A 24175-nucleotide genomic window follows, 5' to 3' on the forward strand; every position below is an offset into this window, starting at 1 on the left:
AAGTCCCTAATAAATAATGATGGGCCTGTAATCCTAGCACTTTGGGAGGCTGAGGCGGGCAGATTACTTGAGGCCAGGAGTTCGAGACCAGCCTGGCCAACATGACAAAACCATCTCTACAAAAAATACAAACATTAGCAAGGCATGGTGGTGCGCACCTGTGGCCCCAGTTACTCAAGAGGCTGAGGCACAAGAATCTCTTGAACCCACAAGGCAGAAGTTGCAGTGAGTGGAGATCGTGCCGCTACACTCTAGCCTGGATGGCAGAGAGAGACACTGTCTCAAAAAAAAAAAAAAAAAAAAACTCACAAAAATTAAAAACCAAAAAACCACAAAACAAAACAATCAAGTAAAAATGAAAAAATTTAATGATGGGATTAATAAAGAAATTTCCTTCTTTTGTCCTCTAAAATGTATGTGCCTGCTCCCAGATTGTCTTTTTGTCTTGGCTGCCATTCTGCATAAAATCTCTCGCTGAAGCACTCAAAAGGCTAGTCCTATGGGAAGAAAAATAGAATAGCTTTTCCTATTCTTTTTATTGGAGATGTAAGTGAAAAACTTCTTTCCTCTTAATGTAAGTTTTAGGGCAAAATTCTTGAGAAAGACTTTATAAATCACCTATGAGTTTAATTCTGTACAAGGGAGTATTTTTAAAATAAAAATAATAAACATTATTATTAATAACAATGAATAATAATGGAAGCTAGCAGAGAGACTATACAGTAACATGGTCAAGAAGTGGATGAGAGTCAGACAGACTGGCATAGAATCCCAAGCTAGTAATGGTCAAGACAGCGATTTTACTGCCTCTCTAGAGGCCATTATTATTGGTGATGGTTTGTTATTTCTTGTATGGCTAAGGTAATAGGTAGGTGAGGAGGAGGGAGGCCAAATACCAAGAGAGAGCTGGAGAGGCAGCTGGGACCAGATTATGAAAGGCCTTGCTTCTGAGTTTGGATTGAATTATAAGCTTGACATTCACTGGAAAAAATGTATCTTAGAGAGAATGACATACACCTTAGACATTCTGGCTCATGATGCAGAATGCATGGCCAGGGCAAGAGTGGAGACATGACCTGCTAGGATAATACAGTGGTCCAGTGAGAGGCCACAATGTTAGAGACAGTGGAGATGGGAACAAATGGGTATGTTCTGAATTTATCTAGAAGTTAGAATCCACAGGACATGGAGATATGCTAGAAGTGTCAAGAATGAATACTACCTTACAGAATTAAAGACAAGGTGTGACTCTCCTGGTGTCTATTGTGTATTAACAGGGACCATCTGACACATGGTAACTTAATCCGGAAGAAGAGTAAATCTAGGTAGTTTTGTACAGGCTTTTTGGACAAGACCCCTTTCAGGCCCTGACTAGTTGCTCAGCCCATTGACCCACAAGACTGGCCATCAGAATACATTCAAGCGACTCATACTTTTTATAAGCTTTGGATTCGTAATTGAAAAATCTAAATCCTTCATGCTGTCTTTTAAGTACAATACTAATTTTTGTTTAGTAAAGATTGTTAATTATATTTTCTTTACTAAATCTATATCTTTATGTAAAAGAAGAAAAATTAATCTTTAAAAATCCTTATACAATGTGTGTGTGTGTGTATATATATATATACACATATGTGTGTGTGTATATATATATACGTGTGTGTGTGTGTATATATATATATATACACACATATATAAATGTTTTTTTTCTTTCAGATGGAGTCTCGCTCTGTTGCCAAGACTGTAGTGCAATGGCGTGATCTCAGCTACTGCAACCTCCACCTCCCAGGTTCAAGCGATTCTCCTGCCTCAGCATCCTGAGTAGCTGGGATTACAGGTGATCACCACCATGCCCAGCTAATTTTTGTGTTTTTAGTAGAAATGGGGTTTTGCCATGTCAGCCAGGCTGGTCTCAAACTCCTGATCTCAGGTGATCCGCCCACCTCAGCCTTTCAAAGTGCTGGGATTACAGGTGTGAGCCACCATGCCTGGCCTATAAAAAGTATTTTTAAAATTTAAAAGCAATTTAAATATCTAGGCAAGTTACCCAAATCTCCAGTTCCTTAAATTGTAAGTAGCTGCATGGCCTGTTTGTAGCTTTCCCTTGGTGTGTTCTTTCTAAAGCACAAATCAATTTTGAAAGAAAAAGCCAATGTTTCAAGTGGTATTTATTGAATTCAGAGCCTTGATACAAGTATGGAAATAAGTATACCATGATTGGATAGTATTTAAAAAATTAGAATTAACAGCCCAGGTATGGTGGCTCACGCCTGTAATCCCAGCACTTGGGGAGGCTGAGGTGGGGCAATACGAGGTCAGGAGATTGAGACCACCCTAGCCAACAGGGTGAAACCCCATCTCTACTAAAATACAAAACAAAACAAAAAAATTAGCTGGGTGTGAAGGCACGTGCCTATAGTCCCAGCTACTCGGGAGGCTGAGGCAGGGGAATAGCTTGAACCCGAGAGGCAGAGGCTGCAGTGAGCTGAGATTGCGCCGCTGCACTCCAGTCTAGCAACACAGCAAGACTCCATCAAATAAATAAATAAATAAATAAATAAATAAACAAATAAATAAAATAAAAATCATAATTAACAAATATCCCATTCTGACTTTGCTTAATTTTTATGATTATTAATATATTTTAAAACCCTGTTTGCTTTTTTCCCCTGGAGACTGGTTTTTGTCTCTTTCGTTAACTTTATTGTTTACACTGAGAATTCCTTAAAGGTAAGAAAAAAAGTTAAAGACTTAATATTGTTTTAACTTAATATATTACTTTACTATTCAAGCATTTGTTCTTTGATGACAATAAATTAACCCTAGCCTTTTTATATAAAAAAGAAAAATCTGTATCATACTATTTATCTTTCTAACTTAGAGCATACCATTTAGGTCACATATACTTTCCAGAGTTATAAATCAGAATTTGGGTGTATTAACTTAGTAATATCTTTAATGAATTGACTATAGTCAATAAACAGTTAATGTTAATGATGATAACCACTTGCCTCTGTGTTATGCTACAGCTTACCTAGTGCTTTTATTTTTTTAATCTTATTTATCATCTCAAATGGTCTGTAACATAAATGAACTAGGTACTAATCCTTCCTTTTAAATATGAGAAAACAGAAACTGAAGAACCTAGTATCTTCCTCAAATATCAACTATTGGTAAGGGGGAAAGTCAGCCTTGAAAACAAGTCTCTGGGTAGTGCCTTTTTCTATCACAAACCATTGTGTTTGTCAGTTGCGAGTTAGTAAAACCCAGGATATATTTTAGAAATAAATGAGAACAGATTCAAGATTATCCTTACACTAACATAACTTTTGTTTGCCTGCCACTGTTGCCTTTTTGAATCAGATAAAAAGTTTTGGACTTTTGGTTAATATTTTGCAGAATTGTGGCCAAACTTGCATCCCCCTATCGTTGTGGGTTGAACTGTATAGCTCAAGAAAGATATGTCAACGTTCTCACACTCGGTACCTCAGAATGTGACCTTATTTGGAAATAGGGTAATTGCAGATGTGATGAGTTAAGCTGAGGTCCTGCTGGAGTAGTGTGGGCCCTGAATCCAATATAATTTTTGTCATTATAACAAAGAATGCCATGTGAAGAGACAGAGATGCACAGAAGAAGACAGCCATATGAAGCTGGAAGCAGAGGTTGGAGTTGCACCGTCACAAGCCAAGAAATGCCTGAGGCCACCAGAAGCTGAAAAGAGGCAAGAATAATCCTCCTCAGAGGTGTCAGAGGGAGCATGGCTCTGCTGATGCCTTGATTTCAACCTGTAGCCTGCAGAACTGTGAGACAATACAACTCTATTTTCTTAAGCCACCCAGTCTGTGGTACCTGGTTATGGCAGTCCTAGGAAACTAATACACCTATGGAAGTACACTGTGTTTGGGTAAGTGTGGTTTTAAAGAGAATATGGCTGGGTGCGGTGGCTCATGCCTGTAATCCCAGCACTTTGGGAGGCTGAGGTGGGCAGATCACCTGAGGTCAGGAGTTCAAGACCAGCCTGGCCAACATGGCCAAACCCCATCTCTACTAAAAAATACAAAAATTAGCTGGGTGCAGTGGTACATGCCTGTAATCCCAGCTACTCGGGAGGCTGAGGCAGGAGAATCACTTGAACCTGGGAGGCAGAGGTTGCAGTGAGCTGAGATCACACCACTGCACTCCAGCCTTGGCAACAGAGCTAGACTCCATCTCAAAAATAAAATAAAATAAATAAATAACGATTTCTTCAAAGCTGTACAGAAGTCTGTGGTTGCTGACTATGAAATTTTGTGGCTAGCTAGACGTCTGCAAAGTTCATCATCAATGTTCATTAAGGGTCCTAGTGCCTTACCCATGTAATCTGAGTCTTGGGAAAGCTGTTTAAGATGGCACAAATTGCCAGAGTGACCAAGGCAATCAGGCAGTGATGAAGGGCCTGAGCAAGGAGTCTGCCTCCAAAGATTGCCCCAAGAAAAGTTAGGATTGGGCATTTCCAGGGCAAGTGATCCCTGACTTAGCTCTAAAATTCTCAGCTGGAAGTGAGGCTCCAGTGGAGCATTGGGATTCTTGGCCATCCCCGTATTTCAAGGACATGTCTTGGGCACAGTAGATATCAGGACAAAAGTGCAGGACTTTGGGGTTAATACTTGAAGGGCAAGCAGTGGACTGATGGTGACTGCTGAAGACCCAGCGGACAGACTTGTAATTTCATTAATGAATTCATACAAATACATGGGAATGGGAAATGCTGGTACCTCAGCTATGAATTTGCACATCCTGGGCTAAACATGTCACCTATAGGCTAACAGTTGATGATGGTATTGTTTCAAAACAGAATAATCCAGAACGTTTAGCAGTTTGTTTATAATTTAGATCCCAAGAGTCCTAGTCTAGGAAAGATTCATCCCTACAACCCCCGACCCACCAGTCAGCTGAGGGCTTGTAGCAGTCAGGATCCTGGGAGAAAGGAGGTGACACTCTCTAGCTGAGTAATTAAGGTGAGTAATTAAGGTGATTTTAGTAAAAGTACTATTTGCAAATGTGTTGGCAGGATTTAAAAAGAGCAACAAAAGGCTGTGCCCTACTTTAGGCTAGTCACAGCAGGGAGCCATTTCCACATCTTGGTGGGAAGGGACAGAGGAAGGGAGAAGTTACCAAGGCTGGGAGACAGCTGCTGTCTCCAAGGCTGCTGCCAGGAGCTGTGCATTCAGGAGAAGCCTGCACAAAATCCACAGGGCCTGGATGGAGCAGTGTCGGGGCAATAAATCCTAAGTCTCACTCTACCCTTACTGCATCTTCTGCTAGAGACTCTCACTGGTGAACCCCAACTAGAAGTAGGAGGGCAAGAGAACCCATGGTGTGATCCATGCAGTTAGCTTTCGGGGATGCAGAACAAAATGAGGACTGTAGATGGAGGGAATAGCCAAGTAAATGAAGATAATCAGCACAGGCAACCAGGATCCTTCCAACTGCAAGTGACAGAACCCTATCATAAACTAACTTAGATAAAAAAGGAAATTGATTGGAAGTTGCTATGGTTTGAAGGTTTATGTCCTTCCAAAATTCACGTTGAAGCCTAATCTCCAATACAGCAGTATTAAATAGTGTGGCCCTTTGCAGATGATCAAGTCATGAGGACAGAGTCCTCATGGATGGATTCAGTGACCTTATAGAAGAGGTTAAAGGGAGCTCCCTGCCGCTTCCACCATGTGAGGACACAACAACAAGGCACCATCTATGGAGCAGAGGACTAGCCCTTATCAGTCACCGAATCAGCTGGCACCTTGATCTTGGCTTCCCCAGCCTCCAGAACTGTGAAAAATAAATTTCTGTTCTTTATAAGTTACCCAGTTTTAGGCATTTTGTCATAGCAGCCCAAAAGGGCCAAAACAGAATTTGGTAGTGAGAAATGGGATGTTGCTATAAATACCTGAAAATGTGGAAGTAGCTTTGGAACTGGGTAACAGGTAGAGGCTGGAAAAGTTTGGAAGTGAACACTAGAAAAAAAACTATATTGTCATGAACAGGATATTAAGGGTGATTTTGGTGAGGGCTCAGAAGAAGAGGTGGGCAGTAGAGAATTCTTCAATCTTCTTAGTGATTAAGAAATAATTAACAGAATGTTGGTAGAAATATGAACAGTAAGGGCCATTCTGATGAAGTCTTAGATGGAAATGAGAAACATGATACTGGAGATGGAGGAAAAGCCATCCTTGTTATAAAGCGAAAAACAACTTGGCTGAATTGTATTTGTGTCCTAGTGTTTTGTGGAAAACAGAACTTAAGAGTGATGAATTAGGATATTTGGTAGAAGAAATCTCTAAGCAAAGTGTTGAGGATGCAGCTTGGCTTCTCTTAACTGCTTATAGTAAAATGTGAGAAGAGAGAAGCAAATTAAAGACAGAATTTTAACCACAAAGAAGACAGAACACAATGATTTGGAAAACTCTCATCCTGGCCAGGTAGTAAAGAATAAGAAAGTATGCCTGGCAGAGAAAACCAAGGGTGTGGCCAAAAGATCATTTGATGAGGAGATTAGCATGAATGAAGGAAGCCGTGTGCTATTCATCAAGACAATGGAAGAATGACGCTGAAGGCATTTTGGAGATCTTTGGGGCTGCCACTCCCATCACTGGCCCAGAGTGCCAGAGCCTTGAGGGCAGAACAGGTTCCAATTGAAGAGCCCAGAGGGAAGTGCCCATGTGACCTTGAGACTCCTGCCTAGGGCCACCTTAAGTTCCTGTCCCCCACGTTCCAGTGTAGAGCTCCTCTCGTGCCCCACATGTGGCTCCAGTAGGCCCATGTGCAGGGTGGTCAGCTATGGCCACACCTCTGGAGGGCACAAGTAGTAAACCCTGGCAGCATCCACGTGGTGCTAACTCTTACAGGCACAAAGAGTGCAAGAGCTTGGGGGCATGGCTACGTCCTCCTAGATTTCAAAGGATGTCCTGGAGATACTTGGGGCCTAGGCAGAGAATTGCTGCAAGTGTGGAGCTACTGCAGAGAGCTCCCACCAGGGCAATCTCTAGCGGAGTCATAGGAGTGGGGCACCCCTGAGACCCCAGAACTCTAGTGTTACCATCATGCAGGCCAGCCTGGAAAAGCCACAGGCACATGACTCCAGTGTATGAGAGCTACTGCATGGGCGGCACCAAACAAAGCCATAAGGGCAGGGCTTACCAGAACTTTGGGGGTCCAACTGTACCCCCAGTGTGTCCAGAAGGTGGGGCGTGTAGTTAAAGAAGATTATTCTGGACACTTAAGATTTAATGTTTGTCCTGATGGATTTTGGGTTTGGTTGGCATCTGTTACTTTTTCTTGTTTTCTATTTCTCCCTTTGGAATGGGAATGTCTGTTCTATGCCTGTCTAAGCATTGTGTTTTGCAAGCAAATTTTTTTGACTTCACAGACTCACAGCAGGAGGGGGAATTTGACTCAGGATGAATCATACCTCGAGTGTCACCCATATCTGATTTAGAGGAGACTCTTTAGACTTTTAAGTTGATACTGGAACAAGTTAAGACTTGGGGGCTATTGGGATGGAATGAATGCATTTCGTATGGGAGAAGGACTTGAATTTTAGTGAGCAAGGGGTGAAAGGCTATGATTTGAATGTTTGTGCCTCCTCCAAAATTCATGTTGAAACTTAATCTCCAGTGCAACAGCATTAAGTAGTGGGTCTTTAGGAGGTGATTCAGTCATGAGGGCAGAGCTCTCATGGATGGAATCAGTGACCTTATATAAGAGGTTGAAGGGAGCTCCATTGCCCTACCACCATGTGACGGTGCAGCAAGAAGTCATCACATTGCAGCTGAGAGCAAGGCCTCACGAGACATGAATCTTCTGGTGCTCCAATCTTGGCCTCTTCAGCCTCCAGACCTGTGAAAAATAAATTTCTGTTGTTTATAAATTGTCCAGTCTTAGATATTAGGTTATCGCCTATTACAGCACAGACTGAGGCAGACATTGGTAGTGAGAAGTGGGGTGAGTGCTATAATAAATACCTGGAAATATGGAAGTGGCTTTGAAACTGGGTTATGGGTAGAGACTGGAACAGTCTTAAAGTAAATACTGAAAAAAAAAAAGGCTGTATTGCCATGAACAGAACACTAAGGGTGATTCTGGTGAACACTCAGAAGAAAAAAGATCCTTGATCTTCTTAGTGATTATTTAAGTGGTTCTGATCAGAATGCTGGTGGAAATATGGACAGAAAAGGCTATTTTGATGAGTTCTTAGAAATTAAAACAAGGTATTGGAAACTGGGGGAATGGCCATCCTTGTTACCACATGGCCAAGAACTGAATTACGTCCAAGTCCTACACTTTGTGGAAGTCAGAATTTAAGAGTGATAAACTAGGATATGTGGCAGAAGAAATTTCTAGGCAGCAAAATATTCAGGGCGGTGCATGGCTTCTTTTAACTGCTTATAAAAATGGGAGAAGATGAGAAAATGTGAGAAGAGAGAAATGATTTAAAGACAGAATTTATCATTAAAAGGGAAGTAGAAGTTAAAGATTTGAAAAATGTTCAGCCTGCCATGTAAAGAATGAAAATAAGTGTGTTCAGGAGAGAACACCAAGGGTGTGGCCAAGCAACCATTTGATGAGGAGATTAGTATAGACAGGAGGAAGCCAGGTGCTATTCATCAAGAATATGAATGGGAGAATGACCCTGAAGGCATTCTGGAGATCTTTGAGGCTACCAAGCCCATAACAAGCCAGAGTGACAGGGCCTTGAGGGCAGAATGGTTTCCAGGAAAGAACCCAGGATTCCCATGGAATATAGGAGTTCACTTAGGCCATCTTAAAAGTCTCTGCTCCCAGCATTCATGTGCAGTCCTTCTCACCTGCCCCAGTTGTGGTTTAACCAGGAACATGTGGCTTGGAATACCTCTCTGTAAGGTACAGGTCATAAACCTTAGTGGCATCCATGTGGTGTTAATTCTGCAGGCTAGCAGAATGCAAGTGCTGTAAAGGTATGGCTGCCTCCAGTTAGATTTCAAAGGATGCCTTAGAGACCTGCGGAGCCTAGACAGAGAACTGTCACAGGAGTAGGGGTGCCAAAGAGAGCCCCCACTAGAGAGATGCTTATTGGAGTTCAGAGGGGAGGGCCACTGCAGAAAGCTGCCTCTAGAGCAGGGCTCAGTGGAGCCATGGGAACAGGGCTGTCCCCAAGACTCCAGACCTGTGGAGCCACCAGTGTGCAACACCCGCCTAAGAGAGCCACAGGCACCTGACTCCAACCTGTGAGCACTTTAGTGTGTGTAGTGTCCAGCAAAGCCATGGAGACAAGGCTGCCAAGAGACTTGGAGGTTTAACCCCTATCCCAGTGTGTCCAGAATCCAGAACATGGTGTCTAAGAAGATTATTCTCTAGCCTCAAGATTTAATGTTGTTTGCCTTGTTGGGTTTTGGTCTTACTTGGAATCTGTCACCCCTTATTCTTCCCAATTTCTCCTTTGTGGAATAGAAATGTCCAAATTGTATTTTGGAAGCACATAACCTGTTTGGTTTTGCAGGCTCACAGCTGGAAGGAACTTTGTCTCAGGGTGAATTGTGCCTTGAGTATTATCTATATCTGGTTTAGATGAGACTCTAGACTTTAAACTTTTGAGTTGATGCTGGAATGAGTTAAGACTTTGAGGGATGGAATGAATATATTTTGCACGTGAGAGAGACATGTATTTAGGGGAACCAGAGTGGAATGCTGTGGTTTGAATATGTCTCTTCCAAAATTCAGGAGTTGAAGCTTAAGGACAATGTGATAGTGTTAAGAGGTAGGGCCTTTAAGAGGTGATTGGGTCATGAGAGCTCTTCCTCTCATGAATGGGATGAAGGCCCTTATGAAAGAGGCTTCAGGCCAGGCATGGTGGCTCATGCCTATAATCCCAGCACTTTGGGAAGCCGAGGCAGGTGGATCACTTGAGGTCAGGAGTTTGAGACCACCTGGCTAACATGGCAAAACTCTGTCTCTACTAAAAATACAAAAATTAGCCAGGTGTGGTGGCACATGCCTGTTGTCCCAGCTACTTGGGAGGCTAAGGCCAGAGAATCTCGCTTGAACCCAGGAGGTGGAGGTTGCAGTGAGCTGAGATCGCACCACTGTACTCCAGCCTGGGAGACAGAGTGAGACTCCATCTCAAAAATAATAATAATAATAATAATAATAATAATAATAATAAATTAATTTTAAAAAAGAGGTTTCACACAGTGTTTGCTTCTCTTGCCCTTCCACCTTCTGCCATGTGAGGACATAGTGTTTCTCCCTTCTGGGGATGCAACCACAGTGCACCATCCTGGAAGCAGAGAGCAGCCTTCACCAGACAACTGAACCAGCAGCACCTTGATTTTGGACTTCCTAGTCTCCAGAATTGTGAGAAAATAAATGTATGTTCTTTATAAATTACCGCATCTCGGGCATTTTGTTATAGCAGCATAAATATACTATATTAGGCCATTCTTGCATTGCTATAAAGAAATACCTGAGACTGGGTAATTTATAAAGAAAAGAGATTTAATTGCCTCACAGTTCTACAGGCCTCATGAGAAGCATGGTGCTGATGTCTGCTCACCTTGTGCTGAGGCCTTAGGAAGCTTACAGTCATGGCAGTAAGTAAAGTAGGAGCATGCATTTCACATGGTAAAAGCAGGAACAAGAGAGAGAGTTGGCAGGGAGGTCCCACACAGTTCTAAATGACAAGATCTCATGACAACTCACTCACTATCACAAGAATAGCACCAAGGGGATGGTGCTAATCCATTCATGAGAAATCTACCCCTGTGATTCAATCACTTCCCGCCAGGACCCACCTCCAACATTAGGGTTTACAATTGAACATGAGATTTGGGTGCGGACAAATATACAAATTATATCGCAGGCTGAGACAAACACTCTCTGATATGGTTTGGCTGTGTCCCCACCCAAATCTTATCTTGAATTATACTCCCATAATTCCCACATGTTGTGGGAGGGACCTGGTGGGAGATAATTAAATCATGGCGATGGTTTCCCCCATACTGTTCTCGTCATAGTGAATAAGTCTTATGAAATCTGATGGTTTTATCAGGGGTTTCTGCTTTTGCATCTTCCTCATTCTCTCTTTGCCTGCTGTTATCCACATAAGATGTGACTTGCTCCTCTTTACCTTCCGCCATGATTGTGAGGCTTCCCAAGCCACGTGGAACTGTAAGTCCAGTTAAACCCCTTCCTTTGTAAATTGCCCAGTCTCAGGTATGTCTTTATCAGCAGCATGAAAATGGACTAATATAGTAAAGTTGTACCAGTGAAGTGGGTTGTTGCTGAAGAGATACCCCAAAATCTGGAGGCAATTTTGGAACTGGGTAAGGGGCAGAGGTTGGAACAGTTTGGAGGGCTCAGAAGAAGACAGGAAAATGTGGGAAAGTTTGGAACTCCCTAGAGACTTGTTGAATGGCTTTGACGAAAATGCTGATAATGATATGGACAATGAAATCCAGGCTGAGTTGGTCTCAGATGGAGACGAGGAACTTACTGGGAACTAGAGCAAATGTGACTCTTGATATGTTTTAGCAAAGAGAATGGTGGCATTTTGCCCTTGCCCTAGAGACTTGTAGAACTTTGAACTTGAGAGAGATGATTTAGGATATCTGGCAGAAGAAATTTCTAAATAGCAAAGCATTCAAGATGTGACTTGGGTGCTGTTAAAAACATTCAGTATTAAAAGGGAAACAGAGCATAAAAGTTTAGAAAATTTGCAGCCTGACAATGAGGCAGAAATTTACATAAGTAACGAGGCACAGAATGTTAATCCCTAAGACAATGGGGAAAATATTTCTAGGGCATGTCAGAGGTCTTCACGGCAGCTCCTCCCATCACAGGTCTGGAGGCACAGGAAGAAAAAGTGGTTTCATGGGCGAGGTCCAGCATCCCCGAGCTGTGTGCAGCCAAGGGACTTGATGCCCTGCATTCCAGCTGCTCCAACCATGGCTGAAAGGGGCCAACATAGAGCTCAGGCCATGGCTTCAGATGGTGCAAGCCCCAAGCCTTGGCAGCTTTCATGTGGTGTTGAGCCTGTGGGTGCACAGAAGTCAAGAATTGAGGTTTTGAAACCTCTACCTAGATTTCAGAAGATGTATGGAAATGCCTGGATACCCAGGCAGAAGTTTGCTGCAGGGGTGGGGCTCTCATGGAGAACCTCTGCTAGGGCAGTGCAGAAGGGAAATGTGGGGTCAGAGCCCCCACACAGAGTCCCTACTGGGGCACTGCCTAGTGGAGCTGTGAGAAAAGCGCCCCCATCCCCCAGACTGTGAATGGTAGATCCACTGGCAGCTTGCACCATGCACTTGGAAAAGCCGCAGACTCTCAACACCAGTCCATGAGAGTGACTAGGAGGGAGGCTGCACCCTGCAAAGCCACAGGGGTAGAGTTACCCAAGACTATGGGAACCTACCTTTTCATCAGTGTGACCTGGATGTGTGACATGGAGTCAAAGGAGTTAACTTTGGAGCTCTAAGATTTGACTGCCTCTCTGGATTTCAGATTTGCATGGGGCCTGTAGCCCTTTTGTTTTGGCCAATTTCTCCCATTTGAAATGGCTCTATTTACCCAATGTCTGTATCCCCTTTGTATCTAGGAAATAACTAACTTCCTTTTGATTTTACAGGCTCATGGGCGGAAGGGACTTGCCTTTCTCAGATGAGACTTTGGACTGTGGACTTTTGAGTTAATGCTGAAATGAGTGAAGACTTTGGGGGACTGTTGGGAAGGCATGATTGGTTTTGAAATGTGAGGACATGAGATTTGGCAGGAACCAGGGTGGAATGATATGGTTTAGCTCTGTGTCCCCACCCAAATCTCATCTTGAATTGTACTCCCATAATTCCCACGTGTTGTGGGAGGGACCTGGTGGGAGATAATTGAACCATGGAGGCGGTTTTCCCCATACTGTTCTCATGGTAGTGAATAAGTCTCACGAGATCTCATGGTTTTATCAGGGGTTTCTGCTTTTGCAACTTCCTCATTCTCTCTTTGCCTGCTGCCATCCACGTAAGATGTGACTTGCTCCTCTTTGCTTTCCATCATGATTGTGAGGCTTCTCCAGCCATGTGGAACTGTAAGTCCAATTAAACCTCTTTCCTTTGTAAATTGCCCAGTCTCAGGTATCTTTTTCAGCAGTGTGAAAATGGACTAATACACTCCCTATGCAAATTGTGTCCTAAGAGTGCAATTCATTTGCTGTTCTCTGGGAACAGCCTATGTCACCATGTCTGGCTGACTCCTTTTCTTTCATCTCCTACATTTCCTGATCCTACTAATCACTAGAGACCCTGCTCAAGTCTCACCATCTCCATCAGAACATCCCTGCTCCATCCAGGGGAAAGGAAACTTTCTGTCCCTGCTCTTCTGCTACGTATCAGAAAGCTGTTTACACATCTGTCAAGGCCAGCTTTTCATCACAACTAGTGATCTACATCAGTCTCCCTCATGAAACTGCAAGATCCTAAAGGGAAAGCCTCCTATATTCTGGACACACCGCCATAACCTACATGCCCACATCCACACCCACACTTGTGCTTGGCACTGGGCTTGTGTGTTTTTGATGGAAGGAATCTTGGGAGCTGTGGGAAGGAATGAGGACTTGACTTTCATTTCGTGCCCTCCCCCCACTTCACATACCCTCACTAGCTTTCTCCTTCTTCCCATGCCTCCTGTCTGCTCTTGGCTTTTCAGTGGTTGGTTATAAATATGGTCACTTTTCTTATCCACATTGGGATAGATTTAAGATTGAACTTTGACTTTTAAAAGCATGTGCCTAAGACACTGAGCTTGTAAATCTACCCTGGTTAAACATGTGACAAGTGTTGTAAAGCAAATGTGACTGTATTTCCTTTTAGAAACTGATGTTCCTCATAAATGTCAGAACTGAAATCTTTTAGGGAATGATATTTTTACAAGAACTTTTAGAAAAGTGTTGATTACTTAAGCCACATTAGTCAAAGGTATATAGGATCAAACATCATTTGCCTATCCAAAGGGAGAGCTCAGCCTGACCTTGGCAGCTGTGGTTGCATTATAACTTCTTTTGTTCAGAGACATTTTGCTTTGAAAATGGTTTACACTTCACTGTTCAGAAACAGAAGTAAAACTGTTCATAGAGTGGATTGAGGGTCAACGGGCTTTCCTTCTTTTTTGGTGTTAACCACAGATGTCTTTAACTGAACATGGCCTTTCTAAATGACCCTTTCAGTTTCTATAGCTACTACTTTGTGGACTAAAGTTCAACAGTTTGTGGGCTGGCCAATTTGACTTGGTAACCCCCTAAGCACACTCTGGAACAAAGTAAAAGACATAACATCTCTGTGAAGAGAGTTGCTGAAATTCAGGTAAACAACAAGCCCTGAGTTTTATGATGACCAGTTAATAGTACATCTGTTCCAGGCCCTAGTAATCAACCAAACTGCAGCTTCTAATTATTAAAGCCACCATCTTCGTTTGTCCAACGAGGTAAAAGAGAGAATGTTAACCTTTCTGTCACTTCCAGGACATCAAAAAAGCAATTCCCCCTCCCTCTTCTTTTCTCCATCAAACTAAGAAGGAGAAAGAAAAGAAGGAAGGAAAAAACCTGAGTATTTTCTACAATCAAACAACGGAAATTTTAACAACTTTTCAACAATAAGTGTAATGTTTCCCAGACAAGAATCTTTAATATAGTTGAGTAAACCAGAAACTCTAAACTATTCCTCTTTTAGCACTCAGCCCCCATAATGACATATTATTGAATTCACATTTTGACACTAATTGTGATAATTTTTCTAGAAGCAAAATGGAGCAGCAGTACAATGGATGTGATGACATTCAAAGTGGTTGGGACGTGTTGACTGACAGAGGACCAAGAAGGAGTATTGAAGATGGTTTTGCAAGGTTAAGCCTAATGACTGGGAAAATGTGTAACTGAAGTAGGAAATCAACAGGGGAGCTAGTTTTATGAATCAGTTGCTTAGTTCAAGTTTAGATGTTGGGTTTGAGGTAGAGACAGTAGTATGTTCAGTGGAGGCCTACGGGGGCAGATAAAATGGAACCTACGATATTGGACATAAAATATAATGCTGCTTCTGGTGCTGCTCCCTAAGATATGTTTTGCATAGGAAGTACAATGGTCTTTCTTAAAATAGGGTGTATAGAGTGTTCCAGAGAGGCAAATGATTACATATTTATGGTCTGTACTTGTCAAAAGTGAGGGCTGAAAATTTTGGGGGATTGGTAATAACGGCCCTGTATTAGTCATTTTTTGCATCACTATGAAGAAGTACCTGAGGCTGAGAAATTTATAAAGAAAAGAGGTTTAGTTGGCTCATGGTTCTGCAGGCTGTGCACGAAGCATGGTGCCAGCATCTGCTTCTGGTTGGGACCTCAGGAAGCTTCCAATCATGGCAGAAGATGAAGCAGTATCAGGTGTATCATGTGGTCAGAGTGGGAATAAGAGAGAGAAGGGGAAGGTCCCAAACTCTTTTAAACAACCAGATCTCGAATGAATTAACCAAGTGAGAACTCACTCATCACCATGGGGATGGCACTAAGCCATTCATGAAGAATCCACCCCCTGGTGGTCCAGGATCACCACCCCTGGTGATCCAATCACCTCCCACCAGGCCCCACCTCCATCATTGGGGATTGTATTTCGACATGAGATTTGGAGGTAACAAACATCCAAAGCATATTAGTGCCCCAAAATAAGAAATTAACACTCCATGCCAGGAAGGATAAAAACACCCAGAAGTATACCCCCAAGCCAGGAAGAAGGGAATCTAAGCTGGATAATGCTGATACAATTCCCACAACCACACTATGTGCTGCCACCGACTTTTTTTTCTTTGAGACGGAGTCTCGCTCTGTCGCCCAGGCTGGAGTACAGTGGCGTGATCTCGGCTCACTGCAAGCTCTGCCTCCCGGGTTCACGCCATTCTCCTGCCTCAGCCTCCCAAGTAGCTGGGACTATAGGTGCCCACCACCACACCTGGTTAATGTTTTGTATGTTTAGTAAAGACGGGGTTTCACCGTGTTAGCCAGGATGGTCTCGATCTCCTGACCTCATGATCCGCCTGCCTCGGCCTCCCAAAGTGCTGGGATTACAGGAATGAGCCACCACGGCTGACCAGGTGTTGCTACCAACTTCTGAGTGAGAAAGAAGCAGCATATCCAGAATCACCTACACATTTACATCCAAGTTACTTGTTTAATAAACTAGATGTAGCTGTCATTCCCAAGAAATCCTTTGCCACATCCCTAAGTTAAGGAACATGTCTATAAATTATGTGAAGCTTGTGTTGCACTAGGGTTGATCCCATGCACGTCATCATTCAGCTGGAGGTTGAGAAGGTAAGGTTTTCAGAAGTAAAGGGAATATCTATGTTTCTCACATTTTCTGCATGGAGTATAATGTGTTTATTTAAAAGCACATAATTACTGAAAAAAGTTATTAACAAGAAAAACTTTCTGAGCCCACAAAATAAAAATATGCTTAAATAAAAAAAAAATGTTAGGAGGATAGAACAAGGTGAATGCAATCCTCCTTGTAATAGTATAGTTTTATTAAGTCAGTGTGAGTATCTGGCCTTCTTTCCAAGGGTTTCATCTCCTCAGAGAGAGTTTATCTGTACACCAGGTTGCCAAGACAGCTGAGAAACAAGCAATAGGCTTCAAATACTGGAACTAATTATATGAATGCCAGCTACCAGATTTCTTTCTTCTTTCTTTCTTTCTTTCTTCCCTTCTTTCTTTCTTTCTTTCTTTTTTTTTTTTTTTCTTTTTTAGGGTCTGGCTCTGTCACCCAGACCAGAGCGCAATGGCGTGATCCCGGTTCACTGCAACTTCCACCTCCCAGGTTCAAGAGATTCTCCTGCCTCAGCCTCCCAAGTAGCTGGGATTACAGGCATGTGCCACCACGTCCAGCCAATTTCTTGTATTTTTAGTAGAGACGGGGTTTCACCATGTTGGCCAGGCTGGTCTCAAACTCCTGACCTCAGGTAATCCACCCACCTCAGTCTCCCAAAGTGCTGGGATTACAGACGTGAGCCACGGTGACTGGCCCAGCTACCAGATTTCTTTTACCTTTTATAAAATATATATAAGGTCCTGAGCCCAGCATTCACATTCTACTTTGGCTTACGTTTTGAATACTGTTGTCCTTTCACAGATAAGGATGGTTATGAATGTATACTAGGTATGTTCATGTATGGAGTTACACGATTCACTGCTCATACAAAAGGTGTATGACCTATGTATCCATGTACGGGGAAAAAAGTATAAGTGTGCCTCTTTTAAAAACATAAATAGATAAAGAGCTACTCAAGGAAAAAGATCCTCCAAAACAAACAACCATCATGAAAAATCTTGATTATTCACATTTGAATTGAAATGAAGACCAAATGTTTTGGATTTTTCTAGGCACTCTCCTGCAAGAAAGAAACATATTCGAAGTCCGCCTTACCTGAGAGATTTACTGGAAATGTCATTGCTTTGTGCTCTGGCACTTTCTACAATGAGGGTACTTGTCAGTACTCAGCAGAAGGCTGAGGAAAGAGGATGCAGATGAAAGCGGCAACTGGCAGTGCAGACGAGAACGACGGTGCCAGGAGACCCCTGGGAGGTGAGGAGGGCACAGTGCTGGAAGGCATATGGGGTCCAATTCAGGTAATGAGTCAGGAACCAGGTGATCCAACTCAACAAGCAGGCATCACCCAAATTCTGTGGAGAGCAATGTGGTTCAATCCTGCCTTTGCCTTTTCAACTTGTGGCCTGAGCACAACAGAAAAATGGAGATGTTGTCCTTTGGCCCTGACAATAATGCTTGAAAACTCTCCACACCAAACCTTGAGTGCAGTGGCCAAGACACAGGCTGTTTCAGCTCCTTTCTTGCCATGGTTGTCTGCTGCCTTTCACATAGGCTCCTTGCAGCTGCCTGAGGTACTTGGCTTGAATTCCCACCTCCAAGGGCGCAAACCTGGTGGTTTGTGAACCCGTTGGTCTGCTTGTCTGCTCCCCTGCCTCCTTGTCTCCCTCCTCTGAGGCTGGAGCCCGTCTGCCCACGAGGCCCTCCTGCTCCTCCACTAGTGCTCTCCCATCTCTCTTTCCGACTGAATTCTCAATCCTGGCTCCTAAATCTACCCACGCTGGATTATGAAAATGAAGATTGTGAGGTATTGCAAATTCTTCAACACTCTACATTCCTTGAAGGTGGGAATGTGTCTGTCTGTAATGTTCGCCACATGTGCCTAGCCCCTAACAGCGTCTACATGTGCCTGGCATGGAGGAAACACTAACAAAATAATGAAAAATTAAAGTGAGTTGTTTATGTAGTATTTATAGAGAGTAGGAAACTTGGATTTTTTTTTTTTTTTTTTTTGAGACTAGGTCTCACCCTATCACTTAGGCTGGAGTGCAGTGGCTCAATCACGGCTCACTGCAGCCTTGACCTTCTAGGCTCAAGTGATTCTCCCACCTCAGCCTCCTGGGTAGCTGGGACCAGAGGCATGCTCACCATGCCCGGCTAATTTTTGTATTTTTTTGTTGAGACTGGATTTCACCATGTTGCCCAGACTGGTCTCGAACTCCTGAGCTCAAGCAATCCACCTGCCTCAGCCTCCCAAAGTGGTGGGATTACAGATATAAGCCACTGTGCCTGGATGGAAACTTGGGTTTTTAACATAGATTGAAACAAAAACATTTTTCTGCTTAATGGGAAAATTAAAAGAATGAAAAACTATGAAAAATAAAAAGAATGAAAAATCATATTTATGGTTGATTGAGATTTAAATCCCAAGTATTTCATCCTCAAGTTCCCTCAAATATGCCAAGCAGGCTCACACTTTGAGGCCTTTGTGTTTGCTGTTCTCTCTGTCTGGAGTGTCCTTCCATCAATTCTCCACATAGCTCCTGTATTCTGCAACGAAGAAAAGGGAACACATATACACTGTTGGTGGGAAGGTAGATTAATACCACCTCTATGGAAAAGAAAACAGTGTGAAGATTTCTCAAAGAACTAAAAATAAAACTACCATTTTCTCCAGCAATACCACTACTGGGTATCTACTCAAAAGAAATCAGCATATAAAAGAGATACCTGCACTCATATGTTTATTGCAGCACTATTCACCATAGAAAAGATAAGAAATTAACCTAAGTGTCCATCAATAGATGATTGGATAAAGAAAATGTGGTGTATACATATAAATTCCATGGAATACTATTTGGCCATAAAAAGAGTGAAATAATGTCTTTTGCATCAACATGTATGGAACTCGAGGCCATTATCTTAAGTAAAGTAACTCAGAAACAGAAAGTTAAAATACTGCATGTTCTCACTTATAAGTGGTAGCTAAATAATGTGTGCCCATAGACCCAGAGACTGGAATAATAGACTTTGGAGACTCAGAAATGTGGGAAGGTGAGAGCAGGATGATGGATGAGAAATTACTTAATGGGTACAAGGTACACTATTTGGGTGACGGTTACACCAAAAGGCCAGACTTCACCACTCCACAGCATATCCATGTCACAAAACTGCACTTGTACCCCCAAATCTATAAAAATAACGTTTTTTTTTTTTTTCTTTTGCGACAGAGTCTTGCTCTGTCACCCAGGCTGGAGTGCAGTGGTGGGATCTCTGCCTCCCAGCTTCAGGACATTCTCCTGCCTCAGTCTCCCGAGTAGCTGGTACTACAGGCGCCCGCCACCACGCCCAGCTAATTTTTGTATTTTTTTTTTAGTAGGGACGGGGTTTCACCATGTTAGCCAGGATGGTCTCGATCTCCTAAAAATAATTTTTTTTAATTATGAAAGAAAATAGCCTGGTATATTTAATTTTATTGGACTTAAATAAAACTGACCTTCTGTTTATAAACATTGTGACATGGGGGTACATATTCCTCATTTTAATATACACTTTTGATCCTCATTAACCTATTCTAAAATATGTTACTGCTTACTTACTCCACAATATTTTATCTGTGGGCTAAATAAGACAGAACATCTGCCTCTGAGGTACAGAGAATGAATCATAAAACTACATACTTAGGTTATGTGCAGCAAAAGCAGGGGTCTTCATACACACTCATGCCTAATCTTTAAATGCATCTTCTAGTGGGGCTTTTGACACTCAAATAGCCAAAGTGCATTTATGAGTGAATGCTTTTAAAGCAGCTCACTACTCATTCATGGATAATTCTATTGAAACTTGTTTTTTTCGTATCTAATGGGAAGTTTAAAGCCTACACCATGGGAAAGCATACACTGAATTTGGGGATTTATCGTGGTATCATATGTTAGACAACAGATTCTAGTCTTTGACTTCCCTGCTAAGCCAAAGAACCCTGAAAAGTATAAACACACTTGTCATTCCTGGGAGGTCGCTGTTCAACATGGATATAAAAGGTTTATAAACAAAGATCAGGATAATCAGAGCAAGGGTAGTGAGGGGTCAGGTCTCGGAAGTGAAGATGATCTAGAATGCCCAGGGAAAATGGCGTGGATCACTGAACAGGGGCTGGGTCCACAGAGTATTTTTAGTGTCCCAAGCAAGATTTAAACTTTTATCTTTAGTTACTAAAACATAAGGCAGAATCTCCTGCTGTTTCTTCTCAAGGAAGAACTGTTACTAAAGCTTGTACAGAAAACAAAATCAAGTGAAGCCCTCAAAAATATTAAACAAGATAAGGTACATAAAGTGATAAGCTTGGGACTTGTGATTTAGTAAGCGCTCAAGAAGCTCATATTAATGTTTACTTCTTCCATATTCTTCCTGTTCCCTTACTCCTCTCTGCTTCGTTTCTCTTTTCTTTGTTTTTCTCTCACTGTAGAGCCTGATTGTAATGATCATGATTGTTTGTAAGTATTTATTGAACATCAATCCATTATCATTAAATAATAATTCAGGAGAATCAATATGTATGTGAGGATTTACTAAACAACTCTCAGGAGCAATGGGCTAAGAGATACAGGTCAGAGACTGTGTGTTTGGTCCCCCCGATGGGTGCACGCTCCCACGGTGATGCAATGCAGGGTGTTATTCCATAGTGGGGGGCAACATCGCTTTTGGGTGGCTGAAGGTGGCTGGCCTTGATAAAAAGTAAAGGCCTACAGTAGTCAGAAGGCCTGCTCCCATTTGGAAGCCACAGGTTCCTGGGTAAATTTTTTCTAGAGAGGGGACATGGGAAGAGACTAGTTTTCCTGCTTCTTAGAGTCCCTGAGACACCGGAGAACAGGCTTTGTGAACTCCGAAGTGGCAACTCTCTCAGGGCTGTTGCTAAGAAGAGGGCATACCTAGGAAATGGCTCTGTCCCCCAGAGGCATTTGGATCCATTATAGCTGGACAGGGAGCTGGGGAGGCTGCTTCATGAGCCCCTTCTCTGCTCTTTTCCCTGCTCATGCCTTTGTCCTACCTCATCTGCTCTCTCCCCCTGGCCATACCCTTCACAGGACTACCACTTCTTGCCTCCACGTGTCTCTACTTCAGTCATGCTGAAATCCTTCCAGTTTCCTAAAGTGCTTTATTTATTTATTTATTTATTTATTTAGAGACAAGATCTTGCTCTGTCACCCCGGCTGGAGTGCATGGCGTGATCTCACTACAACCTCCACCTCCTGGGCCCAAGCAATCTTCCCACCTCAGCCTCCTGAGTAGTTGGAATTACAGGTGCGCACCTCCATGCCTGGCTAAGTTTTTGTATTTTTTTGTAGAGATGTGGTTTTGCCATGTTGCCCAGGCTGGTCTCTAACTCCTGAGCCCAAGCGATCTGCCCTCCTTGGCCTCCCAAAATGCTGGGATTACAGGCTTGAGCCACTGTGCCTGGCTGTCTTCTTTATTTATGGAAGGCAGAGCTGCTGCTTCTGCCTTTAATGTTCTTTTTGGCCTATCTTCTATTTGTTCTCAAGACCCACCTCTGTGCAGTCTCCCTTCATCCCCATCTCTTCCACAAGGTGCCCCTGTGGTGTGCATGGTCTTGGTACTGTGGTCTTGTGGCCCTCATCAGTCAGTGTGTAATTGCTAGGACCTCTCACTCTCCTGGAAGTCTGCTGAGAGTAGAGATGGTATTCATTTCTCTCATCTCTGTGTCCCTAACACACAGCACGGTGCCTGATGCATAGAAAGTGCTTAGTAAGTGTTGGTGGAGCAAATTAGTGAGAATCTCCATCTTCTCTACATCTTCCATCTGAAAGTGAGCTGTGATGGCTTCCCCCAAATAATTAAGTTGTGTTTAAAAAGCACACACTTGGCTGGGTGTGGTGGCTCACGCCTGTAATCCCAGTACTTTGGGAGTCTAAGGCAGGTGGATCACCTGAGGTCAAGAGTTTGAGACCAGCTTGACCAACATGGTGAAACCCTGTCTTTAGTAAAAATACAAAAAAATTAGCCAGGCATCATGGCGAGTACCTGTTATCCCAGCTACTTAGGTGGCTGGGGCATAAGAATAGCTTGAACCCGGGAGGTGGAGGTTGCAGTGAGCCAAGATTGCACCATTCCACTCCAGCCTGGGTGACAAGAATGAGATTCCGTCTCAAAAAAAAAAAAAAAAAAAAGAAAAGAAAAGAAAAAGAAAAAAGAAAAAGCACACACTTTCACATTTCTCCTTGGGTTTTGGAAAGATTCATATCTATTTGGCAATGAAGATTTTGTAAGGAGACTCAGCTCCTTGAAGGAAAGGGGCCATGCATGATTTAAAAGACATTAATGATTTTGATCTGTGGTGATTGCCACATCTGTCCTCATACTCTGCTTGTGGAGAATACAAGTATCCTTCACTACTTAGGAAAGTGGTACAACTTTTTTAAATGACTAAACATAACCTTATATTACCTTGTATTCTGTCAGATGAAATAATTTTTAAAGGTTATTCTGACCAAGCAAAACAAATAAGATGAATTTGATTCACTTACTCTCTGTCCTCTAACAGGGGAGGACCAACTCCTGTGTTCCTATTTCTCCATATCCTCTCCAGCACCTGTTGTTTCCTGACTTTTTAATGATCACCATTCTAAGTGGTGTAAGATGGTATCTCATTATGGTTTTGATTTGCATTTCTCTGATGGCCAGTGATGATGAGCATTTTTTCATGTGTCTGTTGGCTGTATAAATGTCTTCTTTTGAGAAGTGTCTGTTTATATCTTTGCCCACTTTTTGATGGGGTTGTTTGGTTTTTTTCTTGTAAATTTAAGTTCTTTGTAGATTCTGGATATTAGCCCTTTGTCAGATGCATAGATTGTAAAAATTTTCTCCCATTCTATAGGTTGCCTGTTCACTCTGATGGTAGTTTCTTTTGCTGTGCAGAAGCTCTTTAGTTTAATTAGATCCCATTTCTCAATTTTGGCTTTTGTTGCTGTTGCTTTTGGTGTTTTAGACATCAAGTCCTTGCCCATGTCTATGTCCTGAATGGTATTGCCTAGGTTTTCTTCTAGGGTTTTTATGGTTTTAGGTCTGACATTGAAGTCTTTAATCCATCTTGAATTAATTTTTGTGTAAGGTGTAAGGAAGGGATCCAGTTTCAGCTTTCTACATATGGCTAACCAGTTTTCCCAGCACTATTTATTAAATAGGGAATCCTTTCCCCATTTCTTATTTTTGTCAGGTTTGTCAAAGATCAGATGGTTTATTATTATTATCATTATTATTATTATTATTTTTTGAGACAGAGTCTTGCTCTGTCACCCAGGCTGGAGTGCGGTGGCCAGATCTCAGCTCACTGCAAGCTCGACCTCCCAGGTTCTCGCCATTCTCCTGCCTCAGCCTCCTGAGTACCTGGGACTACAGGTGCCCGCCACCTCACCCAGCTAGTTTTTTGTATTTTTTAGTGGAGACGGGGTTTCACTGTGTTAGCCAGGATGGTCTCGATCTCCTGACCTCGTGATTTGCCCATCTCGGCCTCCCAAAGTGCCGGGATTACAGGCTTGAGTCACTGCGCCCAGCCTGTGTGGTATTATTTATGAGGGTTCTGTTCTGTTCCATTGGTCTATATCTCTGTTTTGGTACCAGTGCCATACTGTTTTGGTTACTGTAGCCTTGTAGTATAGTTTGAAGTCAGGTAGTGTGATGCCTCCAGCTTTGTTCTTTTGGCTTGGGATTGTCTTGGCAATGCAGGCTCTTTTTTGGTTCCATATGAACTTTAAAGTAGTTTTTTCCAATTCTGTGAAGAAAGTCATTGGT

The 24175-nt window shown here is 42.6% G+C and overlaps 2 long non-coding RNA genes across 2 annotated transcripts; both read right to left on the reverse strand.

Annotated features, from left to right (window-relative positions):
• Positions 1–350: 350 nt before the first annotated feature.
• On the reverse strand, positions 351–17576 carry LOC116276363. The gene is made up of 3 exons (XR_004185840.1): positions 17468–17576; positions 7775–7881; positions 351–497 (listed from the first exon to the last, which is right to left on the reverse strand). It is a non-coding gene; the product is annotated as an uncharacterized LOC116276363 (long non-coding RNA).
• Positions 17577–18749: 1173 nt separating this feature from the next.
• Positions 18750–23035, reverse strand: LOC116276362. The gene is made up of 2 exons (XR_004185839.1): positions 22912–23035; positions 18750–18919 (listed from the first exon to the last, which is right to left on the reverse strand). It is a non-coding gene; the product is annotated as an uncharacterized LOC116276362 (long non-coding RNA).
• Between the last annotated feature and the right edge of the window lie 1140 nt (positions 23036–24175).

Source organism: Papio anubis, chromosome 8, assembly GCF_008728515.1.
Source record: "Papio anubis isolate 15944 chromosome 8, Panubis1.0, whole genome shotgun sequence".
NCBI lineage: Eukaryota > Metazoa > Chordata > Mammalia > Primates > Cercopithecidae > Papio > Papio anubis.